General features: G+C 43.9%; 1 long non-coding RNA gene across 1 annotated transcript in view; it reads left to right on the top strand.

Moving 5' to 3' along the window:
- The window catches only part of LOC117797465, a 97,448-nt gene that overhangs the window by 26,970 nt on the left and 56,855 nt on the right, over positions 1 to 13,623 (top strand). The window lies entirely within an intron of this gene.

The raw sequence follows: 13,623 nt of genomic DNA, 5'->3' as shown, positions 1-13,623 counted from the left end.
TTCTGTCTGAATCCTCTCTCTTCCTTGTCAAGAAAACAACATCCCATTTCACAGGGAAAGGTTTGTCTCTGTTCAACACAGAGATGTGCCACCCAGATCCTTCTTGAAGGAAAGATCTGCTACCCAGTGGTGAGGAGGGCAGTCAGCAGGCAGCCTCCAGCTCTCAGCACTTCCAGGGTTGGCCTCATCTGCAGAGAGCAGCCTTGTGGAGGTCATGCCCTTCCGGGGCAGCCCACATCCAATGGCTGGGGGAGGCAGTAGTCTAAAGGCCCTGCGATTTTGGCCGATGGGAGACAACTCTGGCAGGCAATTTTTTCTTTTTTTTAAGATTTTATTTTTAGATAATCTCTCTACCCTACATGGAGCTTGAACTCACAACCCTCAGATCAAGAGTCACATGCTCTACCAACTGAGCCAGCCAGGCGCTCCGTTGGCAGGCAGTTCCATCTTGAGAGATTCCCTTGGGGTTGAATGAGGCTGTATCGGGCCTGTTCTATAGCTCAGCTTCTCCTTCTCCCCCTTCCTTTCAAACATGAGGATTGCTAATAAGCACCTTACACCCCACACTCTGTCACAGCATCTGTTTCCAGAGAATTCACCCTATAAGAGGCTCTCTGGAGCCTGTCTGGTTCCTGAATTCATCTTGTAAGTATCCTGCATTATTCTAGATAGACCTTGATGTTTTTCACTTCGGTCAGGCAGCAGTGGGATGAGTAGAGAGACCTACTGTTGCCCAGGAGAACTGTCAGCCATAACAGCTCCATTACTCAGGGACCTAAGCACCTCTCATAGGTGCTCTCATTCATTTCTTTTAGAGATCGTACAATCCAAATCCATATGGGGAGAGAACAGATTCCCCCAATTAATAAGGGGCTGTCTGCTTTTTAGAGACAGTTGAAAATGTGGGGCTTGAGGTATTATTGGAGGATGAAACAACTGCTATCATTCAAATTTCCACTGTAATTCAGTGATTTAATTCTGCTATGGAAAAGAAAGTAATTGGGATAGATGAAAGTCATAACAAGTGTTAGGCATAAATAGTAAGATAGAAACTCATAAGATAATAGGCAATATTCATAGGATGTGTTAAGTATAATGAGTCATCATGTGAAACAGGCGGACAGAATATAGGAGGTTTTAAATTTAGATAGTAAGTTAGTGTCTAAAAGATGTGTTCAGGGACGCCTGGGTGACTCAGTTGGTTAAGCGTCTGCCTTTGGCTCAGGTCATGATCCCGGGGTCCTGGGATCAAGCCCCACGTCGGGCTCCGTGCTCAGCGGGAGCCTGCTTCTCCCTCTGTCTGCTGCTCCCCCTGCTTGTGCTCTCTCTCTCTCTGACAAAAAAATAAAGTCTTTAAAAAAAAATAAAAGGTGTGTTAAAAGATAGGGTAAATGGAATATATAATCAAACCAACAAGACTGTTCTTATGAATAGAAGGTGGTGATGGAAAGATCAAGACCAAATCAGATCATGCTACCTCTGGTTGACAGTTATGTCACCCCTAAATTGGCCACTCATTGGTAATAAGCATCCTATAGGGTACAATTACGGCTTCATATGTGTTCTTCCCAAGAAAAACGAATGAATCTCATATCTGTTGAGCAGGCTTATTGACAAGCTGTAACTTTGTCCAGGTGTGCTTGTCCCTGTATCTCTCCAACTGAGCAGGTATCTATCATTGGTCTCAGGAATCTTACATAGTTTGAAACTACACCATCAGTGGGGGAAGGCTGAAGTGGGAGAGAGAGGAGAGAGAGAGAGAGAGAGAGAGAAAGATATTGAGGGAGAGAGGGAGAGAAGAGAGGAGAACATACTAAGGATTTAGATGTGTGGTCCTTCCACCCTGCTTGTATCCTATTCTAAGTGTATTAAGGTATCCCATCTGTTCCTTCTTGTTCCTCACTGTATTTTAAACTGATTTAATAAACTATGTATCTATTATTTGCATCATACTTCCATTTGTGAATCTTCCTGTTCTGTAATCTCTGGGATTCTGGGATAGCTTGCCTGATAGTGATGATGGCCACAATTGCATCAAAATGATTTCCCACATGATAGAGAAGGTCACCATTATTTTGTTTCCTTACTAAGCAACTCACCACTCTTAACTGGCAATCACAAGACAACACCACTAATATTTAATAGGAACTTTTCTCTGCTTTGCAGGGAAGGATGCTTGTTTTTGCTCTGGGTGGTAATGGTGTTTTTAAAATAGGTCCACAAATCTTTGATGCTCTTCCTTTCAAGATGTGGAGTTGAATTTCCTCCTCGTTGAATGTTGGTGTGACTTAGAGACTTACTTCTCATGAATAGCATGCTGGCAGTGATGCTATCTTTCTTCCAAGACTACGTCATAATGGCACTGTGATTTCCCTCTTCACTTCTCTCTGTCTTGGATCATTGCCTCTTGGGGAAAGTGGCTACCATGTTGTGAGGACACTCAAGCAGCCCTATGGTATGCCCCATCTGGTCATACCAACAGCCACATGAGTGAGCTTGGAGTTGGACCCTCCAGCCCCAGGTTTTCCTTCTCTTTGAGTATAGAATGATTTTAGCCCTGGCCAACACCTTGATCATGACCCCAGGGCAGACCCTGAATCAGAAATACCCACTAGGCCGCTCTCAAATTTTTGACCCACAGAAACTTTTACATATTTGTTATTTTAGGCCATCAGGTTTTGGGATTAGTTGTTATTCAGCCCTAGGTAACTAATAAATGATCCACTATGATGGGCAGCTGTGGATGAAGGGTTCTTGCATATGAATATTCATGAGAAAAGGGTCCTTCGGGTCCTTCAAAAAGTTGACTTTATCTTGTGAGACAGAGAGAGCAAGGAAACAAGCAGTTCATGGAGAATAAAGAATCAACATTTCCAGGTTTTGTGGAATTGCTAGAAACTCTGCATTTAAAATAGTTTAATTTTCATAAGGCTGTTCCACCTTCATGATATTAAAAAAGCTTGGAATAATTTACTTTGCCCTTTCTGTGTTTGAATGATAAATGATATCCCCCAGGGAGTCCCTGCCTCACCAGAGGCAAAAAACCTCCTATGGATTTAATGCCTTATCACTGCTCCTCAAATTTGTATTTAACATAGCAAGACCCAAACCTACTCCTCCTTTCCCATGGAAAAAATATGTTTACCTAATTTAGTGTCGGATTTACGTCATGCTTCAGGGAACCTCAAAGATTCAATACTTGGCAGCAAAACTGATTTGTAGTCCCACACAATTGAGTATATGTGCTGCTTGTTACCATGGCCTGTCTATCTTGTGATAATGGCAAAGTCCTGTTTTTATTCCTGGTGGATGTGACAAAAGGTCCAAGGTGTTGGGGAGGAGGAAAGATTGGCTTTCAATGACTCTTTCCTAGTCCTACCTTTCTATCAAGGGTTAGCTGAAAATTTTGAGGGATGACGATATGCTTTGATTTTTTTTTTTAAAGATTTTATTTATGTATCTGACACAGAGAGAGAGTGAGCACATAAGCAGAGGGAGAGGTAGAGGGAGAAGCAGGCTCCCTGCTGAGCAGGGACCCTGCTGTGGGGCTTGATCCTGGGACTCTGAGATCATGTCCTGAGCTGAAGTCAGACGCAAGACTGACTCAGCCACCCAGGCGTCCCTCAGCTTCCCAGACTTTCTGAGGAAGGCTGCCAAGCTCTGACGAACTCCTGCTGGTTCACATCTTCCGCAGTAACTCCAGGCATCATGTGGCCTCCATGCGGCCTCCATGCTGCCAACCAAGGGAAAGGGCCATTTTATCGTACTTCTAAACCTGGGTGGCATAAATACCTACTTTTGTGCTAAGATTTGAATACCCTCGCTGGTTTGTAGGTTCCTTGTGGGCTGTGTGGAACAAAGGAGAAAGCACAGATAGGTTTTGGAACCAGACAGATGTGGGCTGACATTCTAGAAGCATGACTCAGGCACTTGACATAATGTCCTTCAGCTTTGGTCTTTGTCACTAAAAAGAACATGGTGATTTTCGTTTCACAGTGGACTTGTAAGGGCTCAGTGAAATAACGGACGCTAACAATCTGACACGGTAGACACTCTTTTCCTTCTTTGCACATTTACCCATCACTGTAAACTATCGCCATGCCTCCTACTCATACATATTCCATAACATATCATGGTGCCCACTGTAGTGTGTCACAGTGAATATTATATTTATTGAATTTATTCATTTTTAAAAAATTGTTTATTTATTTATCTATTTATTTTTAGTGATCTCTGTGCCCAACATGGGGCTTGAACTTAGGACCAGGAGATCAAGAGTCGCATGCTCTTCCCACTGAGCCAGCCAGGCGCCCCTTGAATTTATTCTTCTTATTATTTTTTTTAATAATATCAATACTACGTTGGAGTTCTACAAACTCTGGTGGCATCAGTCAGTGAGTAAACAAATTACTGTGTGTGTGTGTGTGTGTGTGTGTGTGTGTGTCTAATTATAACCTGATACATCCTTGCTAACACAAAACAAATCGGTTCAGACAGAGTCATGGGAGCAGATAATTCTTTCCTTCAGAAACTGCTACTCGCTTGCCCCTCCCCACGTCGACCAACTTATTTTTTAGAAACACATTTTGTTGTTAGAATATTCATGAGTTCTTTATCATTGTTATCTGAATACATTTTTTTAAAGACTTTATTTATTTGGAAGAGAGAGAGGGAGCGCATGAGTGGAGGTGGGTTTGGGGGGGTGCAGGGGCAGAGGGAGAGGGAGAAGCAGACTCCCCCGCTGAGCAGGAAGCCTGACATGGGGCTCGATCCCAGGACCTCGGGATCATGCCCTAAGCCAAAGGCTGACACTTAACTGACTGAGCCACCCAGGTGCCTCCAAAACGAACCTTCTTAAAACAGATCATGCCACCACCTACCTTAAAGCTCTTCCTTGACTTCGGTTTGTACCTAGAACAAGAAACAACGTGCATCTCATGACCTGCAAGGCCCTGCATCCCTTGTCCCTAGTCCTACCTCTATGCCAGTCCTGGGCCACTTGCCCCTGTTCAGTGTGTTGCTGCCCTACTTGTTTTCACTTGCTTCATGTGCCCAGTGTCCTCACCCCAGGGGTTTCTGTGAGCTGTGGCCGAGCTCTACCCTCCCATCTTGGTGGAGCTGGTTCCTTCTTTCTTGTAGGTCTCAGCTCAATTGCCATCTTCCCAGAGAAGCCTCTCTTGACAGCCCATTCCAAGGTAGATTTCTCCTTCCTTCCGCCTTATTCTCTGTGTCGGCCCCTTACTCCTCTAATGACCACTTAGCATTATTTTGATGTCTTGTTGAACAGATTTTGTCCTCTCTCTCCTACCAGTTTGTAAGCTCCACAAGGGGAGGGAGCTTGTTTCATCCGTCATGATTATCCCAGTTCCCCCTGCATCTTATGGTGAATGATATAAAACATTAGCTTACCCTGCTTTTTTTTCCCCCTATGCATCGTATCTTTATGTGATCTTCCTTCCATCTGTATCTGATGGATAAAGAATCAAGTTTTTGAGAGATTGGGAACAGCTGATGGATTTAGTCTGAGATATTTACCTTTTCAGTAAAAAGCTTTCACTGACTTACCTGGACAGCTTAGTAATGGAGTTTGCCAATAAATAAGACCTAACCAAGAAATTTTAGAACTCCTTTAGGGGCCTGAGCCTGGGTGGCTCAGTCGGTTAAGCATCTGAGTCTTGATTTCAGCTCAGGTCATGATCTCAGGGCCATGGGATCGAGCCTATCATGGGGTGCCATGCTCAGCGTGGAGTCTGCCCCCCCAAATAAATAAGTTTAAAAAATAAAAAAATACTGTAAATATTAAGAAAAGCTACAGAATATATTGAGGCAGGGTAGCAGAGAATGTTAGCTTTAATACATCCCAAACTTGAGGCAGGAACCCTAAACAAAGAGGTGCGGTAAGTAATCTACCATTTTAAGGAAATAATTAGCTAAGTCATCTAGCACGAAATACCTCCGCTTAGTAAAATTCTCACTAAGGTCTTTTACAGGGATCCTGTGATTAGATTATCATTATGACGACTCAGTAGGAGTGCTTCTTAATACAAGGGTGTTAAGGCTATTGCTAAGCACCATGAGGTCTGCTTAAGCAGGAACTCCAGCCATCAAGAGAGACTGCCAACAAGTGTCAAAAGAGAACTCTGCCTATGAATCAGCCTGGTGGCATTTGTCCCCAGTGGCAGGTGGGCTTTCTTGAATGGAGCATTTCCAAGAGGAGAGAAAGGGCTAATGGTCTGTCCAGTAACAAAGGTTTCTCCAGCAGTCACATTCCTCCTGAGGTTCTCTAGATGGACTCTAGAATCCAGTTGATGCTGGAGAGGGTGGGAGTGAAACAGGCAGTGACAAGTTTCTCAGAGCTCTTTGTTCTCTCCCATCGTGGACAGAGCTGTGTGCCTAGAAGTATTCCTCCTCATCAACGAAGCCATTTTCGAGCATAAGTGTAGTCTGGGTTAGATGCTGCCTTATATTCCAGAATTGACCATGGATACAGTGCAATTGACAAGGGCAGACATACCCAGCTGTGGGAGGCCAACCATTGCCTTGCAGAACATAGTGCTAGCCAACAGTGGGTGTGTTCGGTTGTTGTATTTTTTATTTTGAAATAAGTTTAGAGAAAAGTTGGGAAGATAATACAGAGTTCCTGTGTACTTTTTACCTCGCTATCTCCAATGTGAACATCTTCATAACCACATACATTTGTCAAAACTAAGAAGTCAACGTTGGTATAGTCCTATTAACTAAACAACAGACATGAGTAGGATTTCATCAGCTTTTCCCACAGTCGGCTATTGACGGCTAGAATTTTTTTTTCTCTCAACGGCTAGGATTTTCTAATAAGAATACCTTTGAGCCAAAAGTCAAAAGGGAGGGGCGCCTGGGTGGCTCAGTTGGTTGAACGTCCAACTCTTGATTCGGCTCAGGTCTTGATCTCACGGTTGTGAGTTTGAACCCCATTTTGTTTTTTTTTGTTTTTTTTTTGAAAGATTTTATTTATTTATTAGACAGAGAGAGACACAGCGAGAGAGGGAACACTAGCAGGGGAGTGGGAGAGGGAGAAGCAGGCTTCCCGCTGAGCAGCGAGCCCGATGCGGGGCTCGATCCCAGGATGCTGGAATCATGACCTGAGCCGAAGGCAGACGTTTAACGACTGAGCCACCCAGGCGCCCCTGAACCCCATTTTGGGCTCTGCACTGGGCATGGAGCCTACTTAAAAAAAAAAAATTAAAGGGAGCAACTGTTTAATGAGATTAAAACGCGTCCTAGGTGCCAGTAATCAATCTGCAGCTCTGGAAGCCAGTCTATATAAAGAGTGTAACCATGTATCTTTAAAGTTTTCTGAGTGTCCTCAAGGTAGGTACTTCTTGTTGGTGTTTTGTCTAGGTATGCTGGCTCTTTCTCTAGTTCCCTTTCTTCTGTTTGTTCTTTTCTTCTCTTGTCAACTCCCCGTCTTTGGGAACTAGTGGTCCAGTTGAGTAAGAAAGTGGTTAACCGTGAATCAGAGCAGAGGGTCAGTTTTACTTGATCCTAGATTAAGATGAAACACGAGCGTTTCCAAGTGTAGTCCATGTGTGGGAAATGTAGCAAATTGCTGGGAGTTAAGTACTAGTAGAATGATTTAACAGACACAATGTTGAATCCACGCACTTTTCATTTTTTTTTTCTCTATCTTGTTTTTTTTTTTCTTATCTTATTCTTAAAGGAAATTAAATTTCTTTTTTTTTTAACGATTTTATTTATTTATTCATTTGACAGAGATAGAGACAGCCAGCGAGAGAGGGAACACAGCAGGGGGAGTGGGAGAGGAAGAAGCAGGCTCCCAGCGGAGGAGCCTGATGTGGGGCGATCCCATAATGCCGGGATCACGCCCTGAGCTGAAGGCAGATGCTTAACCGCTGTGCCACCCAGGCGCCCCCGGAAATTAAATTTCTGCATCAAAATCTTGGGTCTGCCATTCCGTTTTATTTATTTTTTTTAAAGTTTATTTATTTTAAAGTTTATTTATTACACCCACATTGGGGTGTAAACTCTATACCCAATGTGGGGCTCAAACTCATGACCCTGAGATCAAGAGTTGCATACTCTTGCAACTAAGCCAGGCAGGTGCCCCTGCCATTCAGCTTTAAACTAGAAATCGCAGGCCTGATACTTAACTACTTGGGCCAATAAGAAACCAGACATTAAAACTGGATCTGAGGAAACTTATGTTGTAGAGATGCTCACTGCATGGGACAACCATAGATCAGGGATTCGAGATGCTCTTCTCTTTGATTTCCTCACATGTCATTTCTTTTCTGAGTACACTTACCTTTCAGTGCTGGAGCTATAAGTGAGTGTAATCGAGAGGATTTCTCAGAAACCACTCTAACAACTTCTTTTACAAAAACAAAACATTATTTGAGGGGGAGAGGGGGAAAGGGAGAGGGAGAGAGGGTCTTAAGCAGACTCCATCCATCCTGAGTGTGGAACCTGACAAGGGCCTCGGTCCCACCACCCTGAGATCACGACCTGAGCCAAAAGCAAGAGTCGGAGGCTCAAACCACTGCACCACCCAGGCGCCCCTACTCTGACAACTTCTGAAAGTGATTTATAGTATATGTCGATTAACCCTGTCACAGTAGGACTTATCTTGAAATTGGTGCTCCCTTTCTTTCTTCTTGGCATTAAAACTTACCGCAAATGGATCAGGGTCTTGACACATTGCCAATAATAACTTCACATTGTGTGCTGCTGTACAGCTCACAGAGTTTCCCCTTTTGTTCTTATTTCGTCTTTAGGCATCTTTTAAGCCTCTCTCTTTTTAAAGATTTATTTATTTATTTTAGAGCGAGAGAGCATGTGCGGGCTCATGCGTAACATGAGCAAGGGGGGAGGGTGGAGGGAGACGGAAAGAAGAGAGAATCTTCAGCAGACTCCCCACTGAGTGTGGAGCCCGACGTGGGGCTTGATCCCAGGATCCTGAGATCATGACCTGAGCTGAAATCAAGAGTTGGACGCTCAACTGAGTGAGCCACCCAGGTGCCCCTGGTCTTGAGGCATCTTGACGTGGGATCTCTACTTCATAATTCCAACAACTGAAGCTTTGGAGGTGTAGTTGGCCAAGGACAGAGAGTTAGTGTGTGACCGAATTGGGATGAGACTCCAGAATTATTTATTTTTCCTAGCCAAGCAAGTTCTTGGTCTTAGCTTGGAGTGAGCAGAAGATACAGCAGTACGGCTCCCCACCCTCCCCATGCGTCACAAATCTTTATGTGCTTGCTCATTTCTGACAGTAGAAATGGCCTCAGATTTCCAATAACGTTCAAATGTCAGTGACTTTCAAATGTCATTTGTCTTTGGCTCTGAAATCAGTAGGCCCCAACTAATCTAATAACTTGGGGCTTTCTTTGTTTAATCAAATTGTCAGACAGGCAATAATAAAAGATTTTCTCCAATTGCCAGCAGGGGTTAACTCTATTACTTCATCTGTTTCCGGTGGAAGTTTTGCTGCTATAGAATAACTAGAAAATCGAGTTCTGTTCTAGTCTGACTGACCCTGCCTTTACTAGGCTCTTGCTCCGTTACTTCGATAACTGTCTCCTAGTGTCACTTTTTTTTTTTTTCCATGTAGGAGTTTGCCTTTGTAATATGGTTAGGACTCAAGAGAAAGCATTTGATCTTGGGTTTCTTCATTTGCAAAGCCCTGATGACCTCGGCTTTTCCTGTTCTTAGTACTCTTCGAACTTCTTTGAACTCATCAGAGTTAGAGGAAGACTTAATTTTCACGAAATATTTGGCAGGCAAATTATGGGCAGTGGAAAGGCCTCGCTTGGATGTGACATAGTAAAAGTTCGCCCAGATTGAGGAGGTAAAAATCTGCCTTGTCATACAGCAACTTGGGATAACACAGATAAAGCCAGCTGCAAATGATCAGGAAACAATATTTTTTTGCTAGGTCTTTGCAGCTGTAAAATAGAAGAACATTTTTTTTAAAGCAAAAGATGCAAATTTCTTGTTTATTTCATGATGCTACCATTAATATAAAAGCCTGACAATGATAAGATAATACAAAAAGAAGGAAGGAAAGAAGGAAGAGAGGAAGGAGGGAGAAATGAAGCTATGGAACAGTATCCCTTAATTGCAAATAGACTGCAGCAGTGTATCAAAAGAAAACACAGTAAGACTGAAAGACCAGTGTGGCTGAAGATCAGTAAATATATTAAGCCAGTCCATTAAAGCTACAGATGAAAGGGAAAAAAACCACCACATGATTATAACATGTACTGAAAAGGCATTTGATAAAATACAGCCAGAAGTCCTTTGAGTGACTACTTATTTTCTACTCACTGAGAAACTTTGTTCTCTTTGTTCAATCCATCATTTACCTAAACTCCACCTCCCCCACCCCCAAATAATGTAATAACTACCTTTTCCTTTGGTGGGAGATGCCCCATAATTCCTCTGTTGTTTGTTTTCACTAACTGCAATGGGTCAACAAACCTGACCCTCAGATTACAGGTTTGTCCCTGCTTTGAAGCTGATTGAACTAAGGTAGGGGAAAAATAAGTTTTCCTTCCACCCTTTAAGGTCTTCCCGCTGGTTTAAGAATTCAGTTGACATGAGATAATTTAACAGGATTAAAACAAAACAAAACAAAAAACCCCCAAAGTTTTATTTTGTGCACATGGAGTCCCAAAAATGAAATTGAGACCTAAAGAAATGACCAGGACAAGCACTTTTTGCACTTTTTAGGCAGAGATGATAAATCTGGGAGGAATTGACAGGACAAAGAAAACTTTGGGAGCGTGTAAAATCATAAAAGGAAATCTCATTTAGAATGGAGTCGGGAGGCCAGCAGGGGGCGCTCTCATACCCTAGGATTCATGATCAATTGCAGATCCAATGGGAAGAACGAAACCTAGAACGTGGGTACTACTTTACTGATATGCATGAGGATGAAAGGCTCCCCTGCCCCTCTCTCCCCTCCCCCCCCAAAGCCCAGGCAATGAGAGTCAGGACTCAGCCAATGAAAAGCGACTATACTGTCAATTCCCAATTTACTCCAATAAAATTTTTTATTTATAACAGCCTTCAAAACTTCCCCCTTTGTTCCATGGACTTGCCTTTGGTTTTACTGTAGCTTGCTTGTCTTAGATTGCAATTCTCTGCTGTTCCCAAATAAACCCATTTTTGCTGATAAAATAACTGGCAGTTTTATTTTTTAAGGTTAACAGGAGCTTCAGTTAGTAAGGAATTCTGAACAGAATTTGAGCTGGAGTAGTAAATTAGTAAAAAGTAACAAGGGTTGTTTATGTAGATTTCTCAGCTCTAAGTCTCCTGTCTCTGGTGAGACAGATGTCTCTTCTTGATATAGGGAGGGTACCTTTCATATGGAAGTTTTATTTCTTGCTTTCTGGAAACAAAGGCGGGCGGGGTCAGAGTGTTCTTTTTGCATTGGCTGCTTCTTAAGTAACTTTTATTTATAACAATATGGGGGGGGTGCCTGGGTGGCGCAGTCGTTAAGCGTCTGCCTTCTGCTCAGGGCGTGATCCCGGCGTTCTGGGATCGAGCCCCACATCGGGCTCCTCCCCTAGGAGTGCTTCTTCCTCTCCCACTCCCCCTGCTGTGTTCCCTCTCTCACTGGCTGTCTCTCTGTCAAATAAATAAATAAATACATAAATAAATAAAATCTTATAACAATATGGGGGTGGGCGCCTGGATGGCTCCGACGGTTAAGTGGTTGCCTTCGGCTCAGGTCATGATCTCGGGGTCCTGGGATCCAGTCTCGCATCCAGCAACCTGCTCCGTGGGGAGTCTGCTTCTCCCTCTGTCTCTGGCTCCTGCTCTCTCTCTCTCTCACTCTCAGTATCAAATAAATAAAATGTTTAAAAAAAGTATCAAATATGTCAATGTGGCACATTTAGGTGTGGCCTGACCTTGGCCCCCACAATAATGGCCAATAGGTTGGTTGGTTTTCTTGGAAAACAAATCCTTCACTCAAAAAGCACCAGTGTGAGACTATTTCCCAAGGAGAGAGAGCGGAGTGTGTCAGATGTTGGCTCTTGTGGGTTGTTTTGTAAGTTGCCTTTGGCCAAAATGTAGCTCAGAGCAGTTCTCCCCCTGGTGTGCTCCCAACCCCTGGCCCCATTGGGCGCTCACCACCAGCTTCATCTTCCAGTTGTGAATAAGGAAGAAATAAATACCTTTATGTTGGCTTCTAGATGCAGGTTTCTCTCAGAGAAGAGCATTCTTCACAAAACTGCTCAGTGTTTGCTAGAACCTGTTGAGAATTTTTAGTAATCAAACGAGTTAATCTTTGGATGGACAGCTTTATTTGTGACGCCGAGCGCTGTTGAAAAACAGCCTGGCCTGATTTTTGACCAGTCTCTCCTTTGGCCACAAACCACTTGTGCCCGGTGCCAGTGAATATTAAAGAGCTAAAAGTTCACGGCTTGCAATCCCTTTGGTTTTCTATTTCTGTTCTGCCTTATTTCTTGTCCTTAGGTCTGAAAGCCCGGGAAAGAAATTAGAAAACTTAACTCCTTTTCTTTTTCTTCCGGAAGTCTCTCTAAAATACTGATTCAGACTTCACGTTTTACCTACACGTGACTGTTTCTAACTCTTAAAGCTCCCATATACTATTATAAACTACCTAAGCAACCAGCTGTAGAGAAAAATCGTGTCTCAAGTCACCAAGTCCTGTTCTTTAAAGAATTGGGGGCTTGCCTTGGCCTGCAAGGACCTTGACTTTGCTTTTATCTTACTGCGTTTACCTTGCACGTGGTTCTTTCCTTCTCAGTTTAAAAGTCCGTGAAAGGGTGAATTGTTGCAGTCTGTGTGCCTAAGCTTCCTTGGACCCCGGATTTTGTCGGACTTCCGGTTTGGGTTCCCGCATCCGGGTTTGCTCTTTTGCAAAGGGTTGCCCGGCTGCATGACCACTCCTGAACACGGGAGGGCGCTGTGCGGCTGCAGTCGCCCTTTGAGTCTCTCTGGGCCTCATGGAAGGCTACTCTTGCAGGCACTTGTAGGTAACGTAGGTAACATTAACGCATCAGCACTTTCGTCTCTGGACAGGGGCTGGGTTCAGCTGTAGCTGTGTTGTGATGACCTTGGGTGCTTAAAACTAGTGGGGGACCCCTAGGAATAGAAGAGGCCTATGGGGTAGGATAACGGTGAGGGTGTGGAAAGCCTGGTTGTTTACGGAGCTGAGGATGGCCGGTAGGCCCGAGCGGCCCCACAAGACCAGATGCCATGGGAAACAGAGAGAGGGCTGGACCTGCGAGCACCAGCGCCTCGTGCTGTGTCAAACGTGGATGTAAGAAATCTTAACAGGCCAATGGCCGGTTCCAAAGTCAAGTTGCCAAATCTGATGAAGGATAATGCACTCTTTTCACAAGGGTGACTAGTACAGAAAGCCGGGAAGTCCTGAGCTTTAGAGCCTGTCGATGTGAGGAGACTAAATGACCGGGGGCTGCTGGGAAACTTCTAGGACCTAGGATACTGGGGAGGAGTCCTGCCCCCCAGGTACTGTCTGTCTGGTGAGCATTCATTGGTAGGTGCCAGAGGGATAAAAGCTACAGTTGGTGTGGAACTGTTTTGGGGCTGAGCAATTACGCCCCGGAGTGGAATGGGCTCAGCATTCATGTT

The sequence above is a fragment of the Ailuropoda melanoleuca genome, chromosome X (genome assembly GCF_002007445.2).
Source record: "Ailuropoda melanoleuca isolate Jingjing chromosome X, ASM200744v2, whole genome shotgun sequence".
NCBI lineage: Eukaryota > Metazoa > Chordata > Mammalia > Carnivora > Ursidae > Ailuropoda > Ailuropoda melanoleuca.
Note: the sequence above shows the minus strand (reverse complement) of the source record. Positions and strands in the feature narration are given on the sequence as shown.